General features: G+C 45.6%; 1 long non-coding RNA gene across 2 annotated transcripts; it reads right to left on the minus strand.

The window, feature by feature from the left end:
- Positions 1-16,409: 16,409 nt before the first annotated feature.
- Positions 16,410-18,972, minus strand: LOC110596277. 2 transcript variants are annotated; one of them, XR_002482360.1, is made up of 3 exons: positions 18,816-18,972; positions 18,162-18,394; positions 16,410-16,501 (listed from the first exon to the last, which is right to left on the minus strand). It is a non-coding gene; the product is annotated as an uncharacterized LOC110596277 (long non-coding RNA). The 2 variants fall into 2 exon arrangements; XR_002482359.1 differs by lacking the exon at positions 18,816-18,972 and adding an exon at positions 18,672-18,792.
- Between the last annotated feature and the right edge of the window lie 180 nt (positions 18,973-19,152).

Here is a 19,152-nt window from a genome sequence, read left to right on the forward strand (position 1 = left end):
GCTGCAAGGCCAGCTGGTCCATCTGGGCCAGAAGCTGTCCCTGTCCAGCTACTCAGGAATCTCCTTCCAGACACGAATAATGGCCTCACTTAACTGTACCACACCAGATTACTGCACCACACCAGACAGATGCCAGCCCGACTCATCCACCCAGCGGCTGGCAGCGAGTCCTCAGGCCAACACCACTTTAGTTCCCTCAAAGGACTTCACTTAGGGCTGAGTGCAATGGTTCACGCTGTAATCCCAGCGCTTTAGGAGTCCAAGGTGGGAGGATCACTTGAGGCTAGGAGTTTGAGACCAGCCTGGGTGGCATAGTAAGAGCCCACCTCTACAAAAAAATTTTTTTAAATGGCTAGGTGTGGTGGTATATACCTGTAGTCCCAGCTACTGGGAGGCTGAGGCAGGAGGATCCCTTGAGTCTAGGAGTTCAAGGTTGCAGCAGTGAACTATGATAGCATCGCTGCATTCTAGCCTGGGTGACAGAACAAGACCCTGTCTCTAAAGGAAAATAAAAAAGGACTTAAATGTCTCAGAAGAACACTATAGAAGTTTTCCTTCCACAGCTACATCAGGTGTAGGAATGGAGAGACCAGGAAGACCATCAGTCACATGATAAGCCAGATACTTGGGCCTGGGCCTTTGTCATTTTCATTTCCTCACTGGCTTCAAAAACTCCCTGGAAAGAACAACTGCCGGGAGGAGGCAAGACTCAGGCAGAGAGGTTTTTCTGGTCCAAAAAGGTTTAGCTGCTTTGCCTTTCTTGGTCTGAAGATATCACTACTAAAGACTCAAGACTCTTTCAAGGAGCCTTTCTTTTCTTCTCATTCCCTTCCTTTTTTTTTTTTTTTTCTTTTTCTTTTTTCTTTTAGACAGGGTCTGGGTCTGTCAACCAGGCTTGCGTCACTATAGCTCACCATAGCCTCCAACTCCTGGGCTCAAGTGATCCTCCTGCCTTAGCCTCCCAAATAGCTATAGGCACGCACCACACCTGGCTAATTTTTAAATATTCTTTCAGAGACTAGGTATCACTATGTTGTCCAGACTGGTCTCGAACTCTTCAAGTAATCTAACCACCTTGACCTCCCAAAGTATTGGGATTGCAGGCATGAGCCACCGTGCCTGGCATCAGGGAAACTTTCTACATTATTATTATTATTTTTTTTTTGAGTTGGAGTCTCACTCTGTTGCCCAGACTGGAGTGCAATGGCTGCTCCTGGCCACCGCATCCTCAACCTGCTGGGCTCCGGCGATCCTTCCGCCTCAGCCTTCCAAGCAGCCGGAACTACAGGCATGCACTACTATGCCTGGCTAATTTTTTATTTATTGTAGAGATGAGGTCTCGCCAAGTTGCCCGGGCGGGTCTCGAACCCTCAGGCTCAGGCAATCCACTCACCTCAGCCTCCCAAGGCGTGGGATTACAGGCTGAGCCACTGGCAACTTTCTACATTATTAATCTGCCTTTTGTGGCCCTGCCCCTGCCCCAATTAAAGATCCCCAAGAGGGAAAAGGGTACTGATGCCTGCCAGTCTAGACCCAAACAGAACCAAGAGATGGAAGGTACTAGTGCTACCCTCATCCTCCAGATGGGGACTTATGAAAAACAGGGTGGTATAGCAGCATCAAAGAGAGCCAATCCCTGACTGTGCTTCTGCTCTGAAATGGGCCTAAGGTCTCTCAGCATTCTAGTCCACCTGGGGCAGAAACCTGATTTTCAATTCCTGGAGAGTTTCCGAAGGGTGTGTATTGTTGTTGTTTGCTGATTTAGATATAGCAAACAATTGAGAATAACCAAAACCAATACCATGAGAAAACTCAGTAGCCCGGAAGTCAGTTGGGACCTCACCCTGCTGAGATTTGGCTAAACTGGCTGAGGGTCAGTTAGAGACACCTCCCCATAGTGGTGTCTCTCCTTTCCGGAATTCCTCCAGCAGCTCTTCCCTCCATCCCTGCCAGTGCCTGGGCATCCCTGCCGGGGCCAGCCCTTTGTCCTTCCCACACTCACAGATGTATGCACATAAGCGTCAGGTGTTCGCACTCCATGTGACCCCCAGCCCTTCGTGACATTGGTAACATTATGAAATTGTAAAGGGATTGTGGGAAAAGGGATTCACATCAAACAGCACCAAGAGGCAGCCTCGTTTCTTCCCTTCCTCCCCCCTCTGTGGTATAACATGCACAGTTCTGAACTTCCGTCATGTCTCGAGCTGTTCCACCCACACCCAGGCCTCCACTGGGATCTCAGCTTAAGGCTTAAGCACTTATCAAAATATTGTTCCCAGCAAAGACAGCTTCCTCTTTCTAAGGGAATTTAGGCGAATACAATCTTCTCCCCCTTTTCCAACTCTGTACAGGCTGAACCCATGGCTCTCACCACCAGGTGCAGAGGCAGAGCCTGCTGCTGTCTTCCTCACCTGCATCTACATGGCACCGCCTACTTGTGTGCCAGGCTGCTCCTCAGTGTCTCAGTGTGGGGGTTCCCTGTATTGTCTTGGGACCCTGTTATGATGGCATGAGGATCTGCCACTCTTTCTTTCTTTTTTTTTTTTAGTTGGAGTCTCATTCTGTCACCCAGGCTGGCGTGCCATGGCACACTCACAGCCACCCCAGTGTCGACCTGGGATCCAGTGATCCTTCCATCTCAGCCTTCCAAGTAGCTGGAACTAAAGGCACACACTACCACTCCTGGCTAATTTTTTATTTATTGTAGAGATGAAGTCTTGCCAAGTTTCCTGGGCTGGTCTCGAACCCGCAGGCTCAGGTAGTCCACTCATCTCGGCTTTCCAAAGTGCTGGGATTACAGCTTGAGCCACTGAGCCCAGCCCACTCTTTTTTTATTACTATTATTATTATTTTTAATAGAGACCAGGTCTTGCTATGTTGCCCAGGCTGGTCTTGAACTCCTGGGCTCAAGCAATCCTTCTGCCTCTGGCTCCTAAAGTGCTGGGATTATGTGTGCAGCCAGGTTCTGCCACTATTTACAAAAGTTCTCTGCCACTGTCCAGGCTATCATTACCTCGGCTGTTTTCTTTGTGAGTACTCTGTGCCTGTACCCTCCTAGACATACTCTTCCTTCTCTCCTAAAGTGCATCTTCTCTTTGGTCACCAGCTCCCGGCCCATCATGAATCCTCAGATTCACCTGCTGCCAGGTCATTCACCTCTATATGGTCATGCTGACCTCACCAGCTCCCCTGCTGTCTAGTTCACAACGCCATCTGGTTTCATAACAGGGGCCGACCTCACACCCACTGCCCCGTTTTCCTGATCTGCCTGACATTGACAGCTTGTCACATCTCCCGGCCCACTGGGGTGTCCTCTCAGCATGAGGGGAAGGGCTATTCATCTTCCCTGCTTGGTTTGGGACACTAGAAACACTGTGTCCTTAAAAACCACCAGACTTCTCCAAGATCTTTTTCTGCTTTGTCTTACAAGCATCTCCCCTGGGCTCGCTGTCTGACAGGTCGCATAGCTGTGTGTCTGCAGACACCAGATGCTTTCTGCAGGTGGAGAAGAATCTCATCCTTGACTCTGAGTGCCCTGCCCTCCCCTCGCTCAGGGTCTGTTCTTGCACAGCTCATGCACATGCTGGCACACAGGTACATGCCAAGATACAGATGAGCACGGGCTCACATAGATGCTCAGCGTGCTGGAGGCAGACAGGAGAGCTTTTAATGTGGCATCTGGGAAGGAGATTAGATGAGGTAGGGGAGGAGGAAACATGAATGGGAGGAAGGAGAAAGAAGAATGAGGGGAGGAAAGAGGAAGTATTCTGTGAAGTAAGGCAAGAGGCAGAGCCCCGGGATTTGGCAGAAATGTGGTACTGAGTGGTTCCATGCCCAGCTCTTGGCCCAGCTCTGGATTTGTCTCCTGGGAAACTCTTGGTGGTTGGGTGTGCACTGGCATCCAGGGTCTTGACTAGGTTGTTTCCCAACCTGTGACTGTGTTAACTCTTTCAGTGCCTCAGGGAACTAAAGGAAGGAATGCCAGGAATGCACAGATGAGTCAGCTGAGCCAATTCACAAAAGGTCAATCAAGTCACTCCCTGGAATCCTAACAAGCCAGAAGGATCAAGACAGCCCCAGTCTCTACTCCATCCCTTAGCTAGTGATTTTCAAACTTTAGGGTGTTCAGGTCTCAAAACACATGGGAACTTGTTCCAAATGCAGGTTCCCAGCAGAAGCTTCTAAACAAACACTCTGGGTATTGCTAAATAGTTCCAGAACTTTGAGAAACACTACTTTCCTCCTTCAATCCCTAAACTGTACATTTTTAATAAAATAGAGGTTGTTTATTTTGAAATTTGCGGTTTCATTGCTGAAAGTCACGTCTCATCAACTCACTTTTAGAGCCCCCAGATGTCGTCTGGTCCTTTGCTAGCCAACAGGCAGTGATGGCCATGATTGGTGCCTGGCACATGGCAGGTGTCAGTAACTTCATCTGATCAAAGACATGGATGAATAAGTCACTGACATGCCAGTGTTTCACGTGAAAGCTCCGCAGGTGGGAATAAAAGAAGATATCAAATGCAGGTCAGAGCCAAGTGTCACAAGGTGGGAGGCAAAGGTCAGTGCATCTCTGAGCAGTAAGGAAAAAAGTAGAAAAGATGGAGACTCGAGGTTCCAAATCCCCACTCGTCCCTGTCCCCTCCTTCTTCACGCAGCAGCCACACCTGGCCAGGGACCAGGCATAACAAACAGGGAATGACCCCATTCTCAAAGGAGTCCTGTCCAGTGATTCTCTTTCTCAGGAATGGCACCCATCCTTGCTTCCGTCTTAAAGTTGAGACTCTGGAAAGATGAGGAGGATGTGGGCTGTGAACAGCTGGCTCTGTGAATGATGTTAGGAGCGGGGTTGGATTGCTTTTTGTTTTCTTTGTGAGTTGGAGTCTCACTCTATCGCCCAGGCTGGAGTGCAGTAGCATGCTCATGGCCACTGCAGCCTCAACCTGCTGGGCTCAGGCGCTCCTTCCGCTTCAGCCTTCCAAGTAGCTAGAACTATAGGTGCACACTACCACACCCGGCTTATTTTTTTATTTACTGTAGAGACAAGGTCTCGCCAAGTTGCCTAGGCTGGTCTTGAACCCCTAAGATTAGGCAATCCTCTCACCTTGGCCTCCCAAAGTGCTGGGATTATAGGCTTGAGCCACCGTGCCCGGCCTGCTTTTTTAAAAATTGTATTTTATTATAGAGATGTGGAGCATAAGTGAGGATTAACTAATAAGTAGGCCAACTGGTCCTCACTCCCCTTGTAGTGTTGTCATATACCCCCCATCCTCCCTCCCTCCCTCCTCAGCAGTGCCCAATGACTGCCAATCCGTCCCTTGTGCTATAGTGACTAATGTTCAGGGCCCACTTATGAGTGAGAACATGCAGTATTCAGATATTTGTTTCTGTGATAGCTGAGTTCGATTTCTGAGCCACAGCTTAAGGTAGCAACAAAGATGCTTGATGAGGGAGGAAGGTGAGAGGCATTCCTGATGCAGGCCACACAGCACAGCTGTGATAGGCCTTAGGTTCATTCTTTTTTGGAGCCCTCACCCCAATTGCATCCAACATATTAAAATGTCCTAGCACTAAATGAATTGCTTTCAGTAATTTGAAAGGATTTCTATAACCTTGCTTTGGAAATTAAGTGGCTATGAGTAAGTTATTTAATGTGTACTTGGCTATGACTTCTCAGCAATTAGCATGCATAGAAGTGAAATCTAACAAGGTTTGTAAATGTAATGAGAAGATTTGAATATTGGACAGTGAATGAAACTGACAATATTATATTTTAGAAACACTACATATATAAAAACGCCTTTTTTTTCTTTTACATTTTGGTGCCAATACTATTTCTTTAAGTTTTATGTTTTCATAGGCTCTTTTGGCACTGTCCTTAAAGGTTCCTAATAACTCAACTTGCTTTGGTGATAGAGGACTTTGACTTTCTGGGTGTCCTCTAGCAAGCTCTCTGGTAAGCAAGCAGAGTGTCTGACATGCTTCTCCTGTTTTGCCAACAATTTCATCTCCTTAAAGACAAGAAGGCCTGGATAGGCCAAACTGTGAAGCCAAGAAGGCTGTAAAACAAATATATGTGCGTGTATGCATATATGTGTATACATATATATGTGTGTATATTGTGTATATGTGTATGTGTATGTATATATGTGTGTGCATTTATGTATGTGTATGTATATGTGTGTGTGTGTGTGTGTGTGTGTGTGTATAGTAAGTTCCCTATACATAGTAAGTCCCCTACAAGCAAACTTTCTAGTTATGAACTTGAATGATGCATGCATGCATTTTTTTTAATGTATTAGTTCTCTCCACCAGGTGTCAGTATAGCCTGTTAAATACATACAGTACTATATAGTTGATTGTGTTAGTTGAGTACGTAGGCTAACTTTGTTGGACTTAACTGGATTTACAAACACACTATTGGAATGGAACTTGTTTGTATACGGGGGACTTCCTGTATATATTATATGGTATTTTTCTAGTGATGAGGTTTGTTGACACTATACATGAACCTCATTTTTTTTTCAGAGCTAAGTTGACGTATCTGGTCAAACAAGATATTACCTGTACCCCTCAAAAAACTCAGGGAAGCCAAGGCACGGGAAGGAGTATTTCTTTGAAAATGTCTTCAAGTCACATTTGGGAGGTGGCCGTAGCTCTGCTTGCATGAGCCTTGGTCTCGGAGGCCTTCAAGATAAAGGCCCAAAACTAATGTGGAAGAGGGTGTTGGGGAAGGGTCTATGTTAGCTCTAGCTGACTGCAAAGAGGCATGAGGTGGAAGGAAGAAAAGTCTTGTGAAAACAACTCAGCCATAGAGTTAGGGAGGGGAAAGCCATGCACGTATGAGGTGCCCTACATGAGGGAGGCTGATTTGGAAAAAAGTCAGGAAAAAGATGAACATAACTCCATGATCAGAGGAGTCATCTTCTCAAAAAGAAAAGATATGCTTGGCTGAGATATAACTATCAGCTGGGGACTTTGAAGCAGCTATAGCCAACATGTGAAAGGATCTGGCCTAGTGGAGAAGGTGGTAACTTGCATGAACAGGTGGGGTCTTTGACTAGAGAGTAGGAAATTGTGGGAAAATAGAAATGCTAGAAATGAAAATATTCATGTATGTATGTATTGAGTCTGGGTCTCATTTTGTCAGCCAATCTGGAATGCAGTGGCATGATCATGGCTCACCACAACCTCAACCTCCTGGGCTCAGGCGATCCTTCTGCCTCAGCCTTCTGAGTAGTTGGGACTTCAGGCACAAGCTACTTTTTTGATTTTTTTTTTGTAGAAATGAGCTCTATGTTGCCTAAGCTTGTTTTGAATTCTTGGGCTTAAGCAATCCTCTCACCTCAGCCTCCCAAAGTGCTGGGATTACAGGTGTGAGCTACCATGCCTGGCCTAGAAATAAAAATTTTAATATCAGAGATGAAGAATTCCTTAACAGGTAAACTTAACAGCAGACTAGACAAAAGCAAAGCATAAAACCTGTAAACTTGAGGTGAGGTCAATAGAAACTAACCAAAATATAACACAAAGAAAGTAAAAACAAAGAAACAATAAGCAACCCCAACACGAAGCACTTGCAGATATGGGAGACAGTGTCTAATGGTCTAACACACATGATCAATGTCCTAGAAAGTCCTAAAAAGAGAAGGGAGAAGAGATATTTGAAGAGATAATCACTGAGAATTTCCTAAATTAATGAAAGACAACAAACTACAGATCCAAGAAGCTCAGAGACTCCAAGCAGGATAAATACAAAGAAAAACATATCTCAGCATATCATCGTCAAACTTCTGAAACCAAAGATAAGAGAACATCTTGAAAGCAGCCAGAAAGGGGGAAAAAAGTTACATAGTACAGAAATAAGGCAGTCTTCTCATCAGAAACTTTGCCAGCCAGATGGTCCTAAGGCAGAGCAGTATCCCCGCCTTATGGGTCCACAAGATAACCCAGGAGCCTTCCAGGACATTCCCCCATTTGAGGCTATTAGTTTAGGCAGGTTTCTGTCATCTGCAAACGCAATTGGCTGGACCTCAGCAGTGGCAAGGCTGAGCAAGTCCCCACAGGGCACTGGCACTCCAGTTCTCCACAGTTTCTACTTCCCTCTTGTATCATAACAGCCCCCTCCTCTCTGCACATGCTGGGAGGCCCTGTGCTGGCTGGTGGCTTATCACTCATAAAAAGACCATTTATTGACTTTGTGTTGGGAGGAGGCAGGGGAGGTGGAGGCTGGATATACTGACCTCACTGACCTCCATGCCCCTCAAGGGAGGTTCTGGGATCCGACTGTTGCCCCAAATTCTTTCCCTGGAGCTGACCAGCCTGGAACACCAAAGCCGGAGTCCAGCTCGCATTCCAGTCAAGGCCCTGCCGAGGGGAAGGTCATTGCCATGCGTGGTAGCGTCTGTGAGAAGTGGGCAGTTTCAGTAATTCAGGATCACCATAGGGTCAAGAGTCCAGTTTCCTCTCCCATAGCACCTGTGCTGAGTCCTTGTCCCTGTTGCCTCACTTTCTGAAGAGAGGAAGGAGTTTTTCCGCAGACGCCACAAGGAGGCAGCAAAGTGCTTGTTGAAGGGTCTCCCTGGCCTGGATGGGGAGAGAGGCCTGATGAAAAGCTCGGGAACTGCTGAAAGATGGCCACAGGTGAAGCTGGCAGAGGTCCTCTGGGAAGGGGCTGCCCGAGCTGGAAAGCAGGTATGGCATAGGGAGGAGGACACAGGGATTCCTTGTCCATCCTTTGGCCATCTGGAGCCTGCAGATGATTCATGGTGCCAGATTCTTCTCTCCCTCAACCTGGGGCCACTTCCTCCTCACTTGCCCACCCACCCACAGCAGGGTCCTCGGGTCTGCAGTGCCGAAGTCTGTCCTTGCACATGACTCTTCAGGCAACAATTTTTTAGGAACTCTGCCGGGAGCCCCTTCCCATAGACTTCCTCAAACATGTAGCATGTCCATTCACTTATTTATTCATTCATTCAACAACAAATATCCGGTGTAGCTGGTGCAGGTGAGTGAGCGGGAGAATAGAAGGAATGATGCAGAGGAGGTGACTGGGGGACAGATCACATAAGGCCTTTTTAAAACCTGGAATGAAATGACAGCCTTGTAGAATTCTGAGCAGAGAAGTGACATAATCTGACCTTCACTTCAAGAGCATCGCCTGGCTGCAGTGATGAGCACAGACTGACAGCTGGGAGCAGAGACATCAGCTGGAAGCGATTACAATTCCCATCCCATTCAAAAAGCTTAGTAAACTGGCTGAGGATACCTCACCCTCACCACTGCGGAGCCCCCCCTGGTGTCCCCTTAGACTCTCCTTCTCCTGGGGGCTCTCCCACCTTTGTGCATGCATGTCTTCCAGTGTTGGTCGTCTTGCCTTTGTTCTGGGATTATTGTTGAGCCTGTCCTCAACCCCACAAAACCTGAAACTCCTTTTTTTTTTTTTGAATCATCGTCTCGCTGTGTCACCAGGTTAGACTGCAGTGGTACAACCATAGTTCACTGCAGCCTTGAACTTCTGGGCTCAAGTGATGTTTCTGCTTCAGCCTCCTGGATAGCTTGGGACTAGGCCTACAGGTGTACACCACCATACGCAGCAATTTTTTTGTAGATATAGGGGGGTCTTTTTATGTTGCCCAGGCTGGTCTCAAACTTTTGGCCTCAAGAAATTCTCCCACCTCGGCCTCCCAAATTGTTGGGATTACAAGTGTGAGCCACCATGCCTGGCCCTGAAACTCTTTAAGAGCAGATGCCCAGTTGCTTTTGCAGCTGTATCTCTCCATCCCTCTGCCCACTCCCCTTCACACCCCATCCCCTCAGCATAGAGGGCTTTGCACATAGTAGGAACCAAGTCAAACTTTCCCCGAAGGAATAAGTGCCTTATTCTTGCTTCTGGGGCTGCTTCCGGGCTGTGTTTCAGCTTGGAGAGACACATCTCATTGTATTAAATGCTTAGCCATCATGACAGCCCCATGCCTTCTGTTAGCCACACTTCACAGTCCCTTAGTCCAGCCACATTTGCATGACACAGCTTGTCGCTCACTGGTCCACAAAGGCAGACTTCCAAGAGCTAGCAGGAAGCACACACAAATCATTGTTAGCCAAAGTTAGCGGCCTCTCTGGAGGCTCCTGAGAGCAAATTAAATGAGTATCTATTGATTCCCGAAACACATATTGAGCACTCACTGTGATGCCATACTCTGTGCTAGGCAGTGAGGGCACAGAAGTGAATAAGACAAAACTTCCAAGGAGTGTATTGCAAACACAGGGTTCTGATGATATGCAAAGCACTTGAGTGGCTACACAAATAAATAAAACTAGTGTTCTTGTGCTCTCGAGGACTTACTATCCACCCGTTCACCTGCCCACTCATTCAGTAACTGACTACTGAGTGCACTGTACCAAGTTTGCACTGTACCAAGTACCAAGTTGGCACTTCAAGGGGTCACAATGGGCCCCATTGTGGCATCTGAGTAAAGTCTTGAAGGTACACCATGGAGAATGATGACATGGGAACATGACCTCTTTTCACATTCCCATGTAGAGACAGCGTAGTCAATAACGGGCAGCTGGCACACATACAACCCACAGCACAGGGCAGTTTTGTGATACAAGCACAGAGTAAAATGAGAACGAGAGAAGGAAATGTCCACTGTGGTGGGGGTCTGGGAAGGATTCAGGGCTAAGTGGGATTTCAATGAAACATTGAAGGATGGGGACAGCTGTCACAGGAGGCAGGGGTGGGCAGATCCAGGGAATCCCAGGGAACAGAACATAAAGCATAGAGCATGTTTATGTAACAGCAAGTGGCCAGTGTGGCTGTAGGTGAGTGGATCAAAGCCAGGTGTCACAGGAAATAAGTTCAGCTGGGATTGAATTTGGATGGGCTAGGAAGCCAACCAGAGGACTGTCCTTTGTGGACAATGGAGAGCCACTGATGACTTCTGAGGAGAGGAGTGGTAGTTTCACATCTGCTTTAGAGAAGTGCTGGCCGTGTGATGGCTCAAGCCTGTAATCCCAGCACTTTGGGAGGCCGATGTGAGAGGATTGCCTGAGCCCAGGGGTTCGAGACCAGCCTGGGCAACTTGGTAATACCTCATTTCTACAAAAAAAAAATTAGCCAGGTGTGGTAGTGCATGCCTGTAGTTCTAGCTACTTGGAAGCCTGAGGCGGAAGGATCGCCTGAGCCCAGCAGGTTGATGCTGGGGTGGCCATGAGTGTGCCAGCCTGGGCGACGGAGTGAGACTCCAACTCAAAAAAAAAAAAAAAAAAAAAAAAAGAGAGAGAGAGAGAGAGGGAGAGGTGGCTGGCCAATGTGCAGAACTCAGAGAATGGAGACAGAAAGAACAACTGGAAGAGCAACACTGGCGGGCTGAGTCATAACAGAGCCTGTTTTGACTGCATTTACTCACTCACTCTCTTATTTGTTCCCAGACACATCTATTATGTGCAAAAACCTCGTGCTCACCAAGGGCGAGATGAAACAGAGAGAAAACAAGGAAACATAAAACCCAGCTGATGTTCTCGAGGATTTAAAATCAAGTGAGCGACACAGACCAGTAAGGCCCTACCACTCTCTTCCCTTGGTTGCCATCCTGTGCTGTCCTTCTTGTCTTCCCTGCGCTCCCCACATTCTTCTGGCTCCTGTAGGGGTTCATGATCTTCAGCCTGTGCTCTCCAGGGGATGCTCCAGTGCATGGAAGCTCTCCTCTCCTCATGCCGCGGGATATCCTAAGACGACTTACTCTACCGCTATGACTTCAGACGTTAGCTAATGATGATGAGCTGTCTATGCAAATACCCAACTGAACGTCTCAACTGGTTGGCCACTGGCACCTCTAACTCGATTCATCCCAATGAAACTCACCATCTTTCCTTCAACCCCTCAGACCTGTGTCTCCACTTGTACCTCCTGTCTCAGTATGCAACCATCAGTCTCTAGGCACTGCCAAAGTCAGAAACCAGGCTATCATGAGGGCCTCATCTCTTGCCTTCATCCAATCTGTCACCAAGCTCTGTCACAGTCTACATCTGAAGTGTCTTCTCCTGAGTGACCACCCTAATTTAGGCCACCAACTGGCCTCCCTGGCTCTAGTTTTACTGTTTCAATCTATGTTCCATACTAAGCCAGAGAGATCTAAAATTCAGAGCGCATACTATACCCTTGCTTAAAAACTCTTTAATGGCTCTTTGTTTTTCTCAAGATAAAGTTCAGTCATGTCCTATGAAGACTTTTGTGAAAGCTTTTCGCCTAGCTGTGTGCTATTCCATTGTATGGATGTACCATGATTTATTTAGTCTTCCAGTGACAGATGTTTGGGTTGTTTGTGCTAAACTTTTGCTACTATAAACAGTGCTATAGTTGACAATTTTGTATATAGTTTATCTTGCATGTGTGAAAGTATATTGGATCAGAAATTATATACATTTGTAATTTTGACAAGTATTGACAAATTGCAGTTATACCAGCAACATAAGAGGGCTTCTTTCCCCACAACCATGCCAAGAGTATATTGTCAAACATTTAGGTTTTTTGCCCATCTGTAGGTGAAAAGTTACATCTAAATGTAGTTTCAATTTTCTTGTGAGTGAGGTGAAGTATTTGTTCATATGTTTAAGAACTATTTATCTTCCCTTTTCTGTTAACCATCCCATTTTCTTATTGGATTTTTGGTTTTTTTCATATTGATTTGTAGAGATTTTGTATATATTAAGCAAATTAGTCCCTTTGTTTGTGATATGAGTTGCAAATATTTCCCCCAGTTTGCCATTTGTCTTTGTTTATGGTGTTTTTTGTTCTGAAGAAATTATAGATTTTTATGTTGATGGAATTTGTGTTTTTTAATGCTGTGAGAAATTTTGTGCTGTTCTGAAAAATACCTCCTCCACTATAGCATTATAAATTTGTAGTTTTGCTCTTTTACATTTATTTAAACACAGTTGATTCATATGGATTTATTTTAGTGTATGCAGTAGAGACACCACATTATTTTTTTCCAGATGGCTACACAATTGTCTTAATACTACTTACTGTATAGTCCGTCTTTTCCCAACTCACAGACAATGCCCTCTTTATCATATATACTAAAAGTTTTAATGTTTTGAGTCTATTTCTGGACTATTTTGTTCTCTTGATCAAATTGCCTATGCGTGTGCTTGTGTCCCATGGGTATTACTATTTTAATTATTGTACCTTTTCATGATTTACTATCTGGTAGAACTAGTCTTGATATTAATAACTTTCTTTTTCAAAATGTCCATGACTATTCTTGATGCAAAAATTTCCATATGAATTTTATATTCAGGTTGTGTAGTCTGTTAGTATTTTTATTAGATTGTGTTAAATTTATAGATTAATTTATGGAGAGCTGACATCTTTATGATTGTGAGTCTTTCTACCAAAAAATGGAGTATGCCTTTCCATTTATTCAAGCCTCTTTTTGTGTCCTTTGGTAACATTTTAGTTTTGGGCACCTAGATCTAGCACATTTATTGTTAAGATCACTTTGGAGTTGGGGGTTTCACTGTGTAACCCAGGCTGGAGTGCAGTGACACAATCATGGATCACCAGAGTCTCAACCTCTTGGGTTCAAGCAAGCCTTCTGCCTTAGCTTCTTGAGTAGCCGGGACTACCAGCATGTGCCACCACATTCAGCTAATTTTATTGTTTGTAGAGATAAGGTCTCACTATATTGCCTAGGCTGGTCTCAAACTCCTGGGTTCAAGCAATCCTCTCACCTTGGCCTCCCAAAGTGCTGGGATTGCAGTCATGAGCCATTGCGCCTGTTCTTTTTGTTTTGTTTTTTTGAATTGGGGAGTTTCACTCTGTTGCCTAGGCTGGAGTGCAGTGGCACTATCATGGCTCATCACAGCCTTGACCTTCTGGGCTCAGATTCGTGTTAAATTTATAGATTAATTTATGGAGAGCTGACATCCTAGTGATTGTGAATCTTTATGCCCCCAAAGAGTATGCCTTTCCATTTATTCAAGCCTCCTTTTGTGTCCTTTGGTAGCATTTTAGTTTTGGGCACCTAGATCTAGCAAATTTATTGTTAGGATTGCTTTTGGTTAACTTACTTTGTTGTTGCTGTTGTAAATGATACATTTTACTCCCTTATAATTTCTAATAGGCTGCTGTTCATCTTTTCAATATATTAATTTGTACCCATTTTGCTAAAGTATCTTATTTGTATTCATTTTTCAGTTGATGTCCTTGGATTTTCCAGGTAGGCTATCATACCATAAATATTTTAACACTTCTACTTTTTATATCTCATTTCCTTTTTCTTCTGTAATTATGAGTCCACTACTTCCAAAGCAGTGTTAAATAAAATTAGTCACAGGGGCCATCCTTGTCACATCAAATTAATGGGAATAACCTAGGTTTCTTCATTAAGCATGATTCTGGCTTTTAGAGTGAGATGTGTAAATTGTCAGGTTAAAGTAGTTCCAAGTTTCACAAAGTTTTGTCTCTGACTCTCTAACCTGGGGATTGACACTTCAGAGGTTTCAGTCTGTGTATGAGACTCTTTCTTTGCAGATGGTTTCTCTTCCCTTAGAAGAAAAAAAAACAATATATAGCCATCAAGTAGACTTAAATGAACTTAAATTGCACTGCAAATCCAAAGGTAACTTTGTACTGGTCAATAGCTTTATTTAACATCACTCCCTCAGAAGATAAAGCACTTGAGCCAATGGTAGAAAGATCCTGTGTCCTCTGACTGGGTAACAGCCCTTGGTGGAGAGCACAGCTGGTTTTGCTTTAGTGGGGAAGGGCTGTGCTTTCAAAGTCTGGATCCTAGACTCAAACCACTGAACCACCGGGAAGGAGACACTAAGATCTAAGAACAGTAACATTTTTTGAACACTTCTATATACTACTTATTTGTTTAAGGAGTGATTTATCCGTCTGAACCATCCAATGAAGTGGGTACTATTATTTCTCCACAGATGATGAAATGAGGCACCGAAGTGGAACTTGCTCACGGTCACAAGCTAGTTGGTGATAGAGGGTCTAAAACCAGGTAGTTTGACTCCAGAGCCTGTGTTCTTAATTACTGTATTCCAAACCCCTGGAATCAGGGACCCTGGGTCCTGAGCAAAGATCCAGGAGGAGCACGGATGAGGCCTCCACTGCAAGCCACATTACCGAGGGAAGGAGTACCCAACTATGAAGACTGCAGTACTCTAGGGTCAGGGATGGTTAACCGGTACCATTGCTAGCTTTTCTTTATATCCATGTCTTCTATTTCTTTCCTGGCTTCTTCTCCTCTACCTTACCTTAAACTTTGGCATGCCCCATGCAGTGATCTTGGATCTTCCTCACTCTACACTGCCTCCCCAAGCATTCACATCCAGATCTCCATGATACTGATTTCCCTATGTATATCTCCAGTCCAGGCCTCTTCCCTGACCTGAGTGTACTTCTCTACTCAACACCATCACCAAGATACAGGCTCCTCAAACTTAATGTGTCTCAAACAGAATTCTTTCTGCCCCTGTACAAACCTATTCCTCCCACAGATTTCTTTGCAGTAAACTTACCCAAGACACTTAGTAAACAAATATTTATTAAGCACCTACTATAGCAGTGAACAGACACAAACCTCTGCCCTCATGGAGTTTACATTCTACTGCAGTGGGACATACAATAAACGGAAAAAAGTAAGTAAATTATATCATATTTAGGAAGATAATACAGGCTAAGGAGAAAGCCAGGAAGAGGTAGGGAGTACAAGGGATGGTGACTGAAAATTTTAAAAGAGCAAACAAGCCGGGCACGGTGACTCATGCCTGTAATCCCAGCACTCTGAGAGATAGAGGTGAGAGGATTGCCTGAGTCCAAGGGTCCAAGACCAGCCTGGGCACCGTGGTGAGACCTTGTCTCTACATCAAAAAAAAAAAAAAAAATAGCTGGGTGTGGTGTCACACACCTGTGGTTCTAGCTACTTGGAAGGCTGAAGCAGAAAGATCACCCGAGCCTAGCAAGTCAGGGCTGCGGTGGCTGTGAGCTCACCACCGCACTCCAGCCTGGGTGACAGAGTGAGACTCTAACTCCAAAAAAGGGGGGGGGCAGGTGAGAGGAGCATGAAATGAAGTCAGAGGGGTAACAGGGGCTAGACCATGAGCTTTTATTCCGAGGAAGATGGAAGTCTTTGAACAGAGGCAGAACACGAATGGATTTTCATTTTATTTATTTATTTATTTTTTAAGTCAGAATCTCACTCTGTTGCCCAGGCTGGAGTGCAGTGGCATGCTCATGGCCACCACAGTCTCGATTCGCTGGGTCCTTCCTCCTCAGTCTTTCAAGTAGCTGGAACTACAAGCATGCATTACTTGTCAGGCTAATCTTCTGATTTATTGTAGAGATGAGGTCTTGCCAAGTTGCCCAAGCCGGTCTTGAACCAGCGGGTTCAGGCAATCCTCTCACCTCAGCCTCCCAAAGTGCAGGGATTATAGCTGTGAGCCACTGCGCCTATTCCTTTTAATAGGAATAACCTGTCTGCTGTGAATAAATTGAGGAAGGAGAAATGAGGATGAAAGCTGTGAGACCAGTTACGGAATTCTTGCAGTAGTCCAGATGAGAGAGGACAGATGATGGGGAGACAGTGGAAAAGCTGGTATGACAAGTCAGATTCTGGATATATTGTTAAGGGGTTACTCCACCATCCACTCCGTTTCTTAGGTCAAACATCTAGATCTCAACCTGATTCTTCCTTTTCCTTCATATCCCAGATCCAACCCATCAGTAAGTCCTTGTGGTTCTACTTCCAAAATACTCCAGTCACTGTTTCTGTCCATCTTCACTATTCCCACAACCCAGCTAAACCACCTGGGTTTTCCTCTCACCTGAATTGCTGCAACAGCCTCTTACCCCATCTCTCTGCTTCCTCCTTTGCCTCCTCCAATCAGTTTTTCACAAGCAGCCAGAGGGATCGTTTTAAAAACTGAATCATAACCTAGGATGCCCTTGCTTGTAATCCTTTAAGAGCTTCCCAATGCACTAAGAACAAAGGCCAAAGGCCATACTGTGAACTCCAAGGGCTAACAATCTGCCCTCCGATGACTTATCTGTTCTCATCTCCTCTCTTTCTTGATCACCCTGCTCCTTCCTCAAACTCACCAAACTCCTTCCTGCTTCAGAGCAACAGCTGTCCCCTTTGACTGGGTCATTTTACCCTAGCTCTTTCCATGACTGGTCCCTTATCAGCCATCAAATCTCAGCTCAATTGTCACCTCTTCAGAGAATACTGTCCTGATAACTCTCATCTAGTACAGACAGTATACTTATATACACTGCGCTATACCTAGCATAGTCCACTACACTGTGTATCAGAAAACATACAACCTTGGGTAGGAAGCAGCCCTTTAGAGATCCCTGCATCTATACCACAAGGTTGCCCAGGTCTCTTTTTATTCAATATTATGGTGGATGGAGGTCCAGAGGAGATGTATGAATCTTCAGGTACCAGCTGGAAGATGGTGACAACCACTTTTCCCTAGTGACAGAGGACCTTGAGGTAGAGAAGTACAAGTCCCTGGAAGACAGGAATTCTTCTTTCTCCTCTCTCACTCAAGTTTTATATTTACTTCTTTATTTTTTCCGTGTAAAATAAGTACCATGCACAGAAAAATTGGAAAATGAAAGAAAAAAATCACTTCTTCTACAACTTGGACATAAAATATGTTATTATTTTGGGGTGTTTCCTTCCATTGTCTTTTCCTCTATAGGCTTTTAATAATTATTATCTGCTTGAGCCCGCGGGTTCGAGACCCACCTGGGGAGCGAGACCTCATCTCTACAATAAATCAAAAAATCAGCCGGGCGTGGTAGCGCGCGCCTGTAATTCCGGCTACTTGGAAGGCTGAGGCGGAAGGATCGCCGGAGCCCAGCAGGTCGAGGCTGCGGTGGCCGGGAGCGGCCACTGCACTCCAGTCTGGGCGACAGAGTGAAACTCCAACTCAAAAAAAAAAATTATTATTATTATTATCATTCATATATTTAATATTTATCAATACTACTAATAATTTCCTATGTAACTAATTTTTATAAAGAGTATTTTATTGGTTGTCTGATATTCTCATAGATTTACATCACAGTATACCCAGGTGCCTGTTAGAAAACTCATCTTTCATGGGAGATAAAATAGGTACATACTCACTAAGCAAGTCCTGCAGGACAGTAATAAGGTGGGCACTCTTGAAGCAGAGGGCTATCATACATTGTCAAGGCCAGAAGGGCCAGTCTCCCGTTTCACATTTGATTTCTCTGTCAATGACATGGTGATGTGTGCTTGACATCTCCGCTGAAGGGGCCGCCAAGGCTGCGGGACAGCTTTGAATTGGATCCTCCTCATTCTGAGCCGAAGTATGTTTCTCTAGAGCTGCTACACTTCTGGGTCCCGCAAAGGGAGCATAAGACAAAGAGAACTCCTTTAGAAGACAGTCTTTCTAGTTTTCCCAGGCACCTCTCACAGCCCCAAACTCCCAACTTTTCCGATGACCTCATTCTGCCATCCCAAGATTCCCTCCAGGGCACCCCTCCTCTGAAGGTGCTTCCATTGGTCTTCTTTCTCTCATCTCCCAGCGCCCACAACTGCCCCCGCAGCAGGCCAGGCAGGGTCAGGCTGAAGGGATCAACCGGGCACCGCTTCTTCTTCCAGGGTCCTTACCTTCTTAGTTACGCGGCCCCACGACCCTCCATCCGCTCCTTAGACAATAACCTCCCAGCCCCCTCTGTACGCCACACCTCCCCGCTATAGCGAGTTCAACACTCTCTCTCCGTCTTGTGCTTAAGACGGGACCAGGCAGATCACCTTCTCGAACACCGCTGGCAGAACCAAACGATGCATAATTGGTCCTGTGAAACTCTCAGAGACTCCTATAACCCGTAGGAACTCAAAACCCAAAATCCAGTCCGCGGCCCCGCCCAGCGTCGCCTCGGATCGCCCCGCTCGGTCTCGGCCCCAAGTCTCGCCTTTTCCTTCAAACGCTCCTTCGAGCCGGGCAACTCTCCGGCGTCCATAACCCCTAACATTTCCCTGCATGCAGTCCCAATTGGGAAAGCCTTTACTTTCGGCTATTAGCAACGTGGTGACATTCTCGGGGCCACGGCCACGCCCCGTCACTCACGTTCCCAAGACGAACCGGAAG

The sequence above is a fragment of the Carlito syrichta genome, unplaced genomic scaffold, assembly GCF_000164805.1.
Source record: "Carlito syrichta isolate Samal-C Ts95f unplaced genomic scaffold, Tarsius_syrichta-2.0.1 Scaffold308104, whole genome shotgun sequence".
In the NCBI taxonomy this organism is placed as follows: Eukaryota; Metazoa; Chordata; class Mammalia; order Primates; family Tarsiidae; genus Carlito; species Carlito syrichta.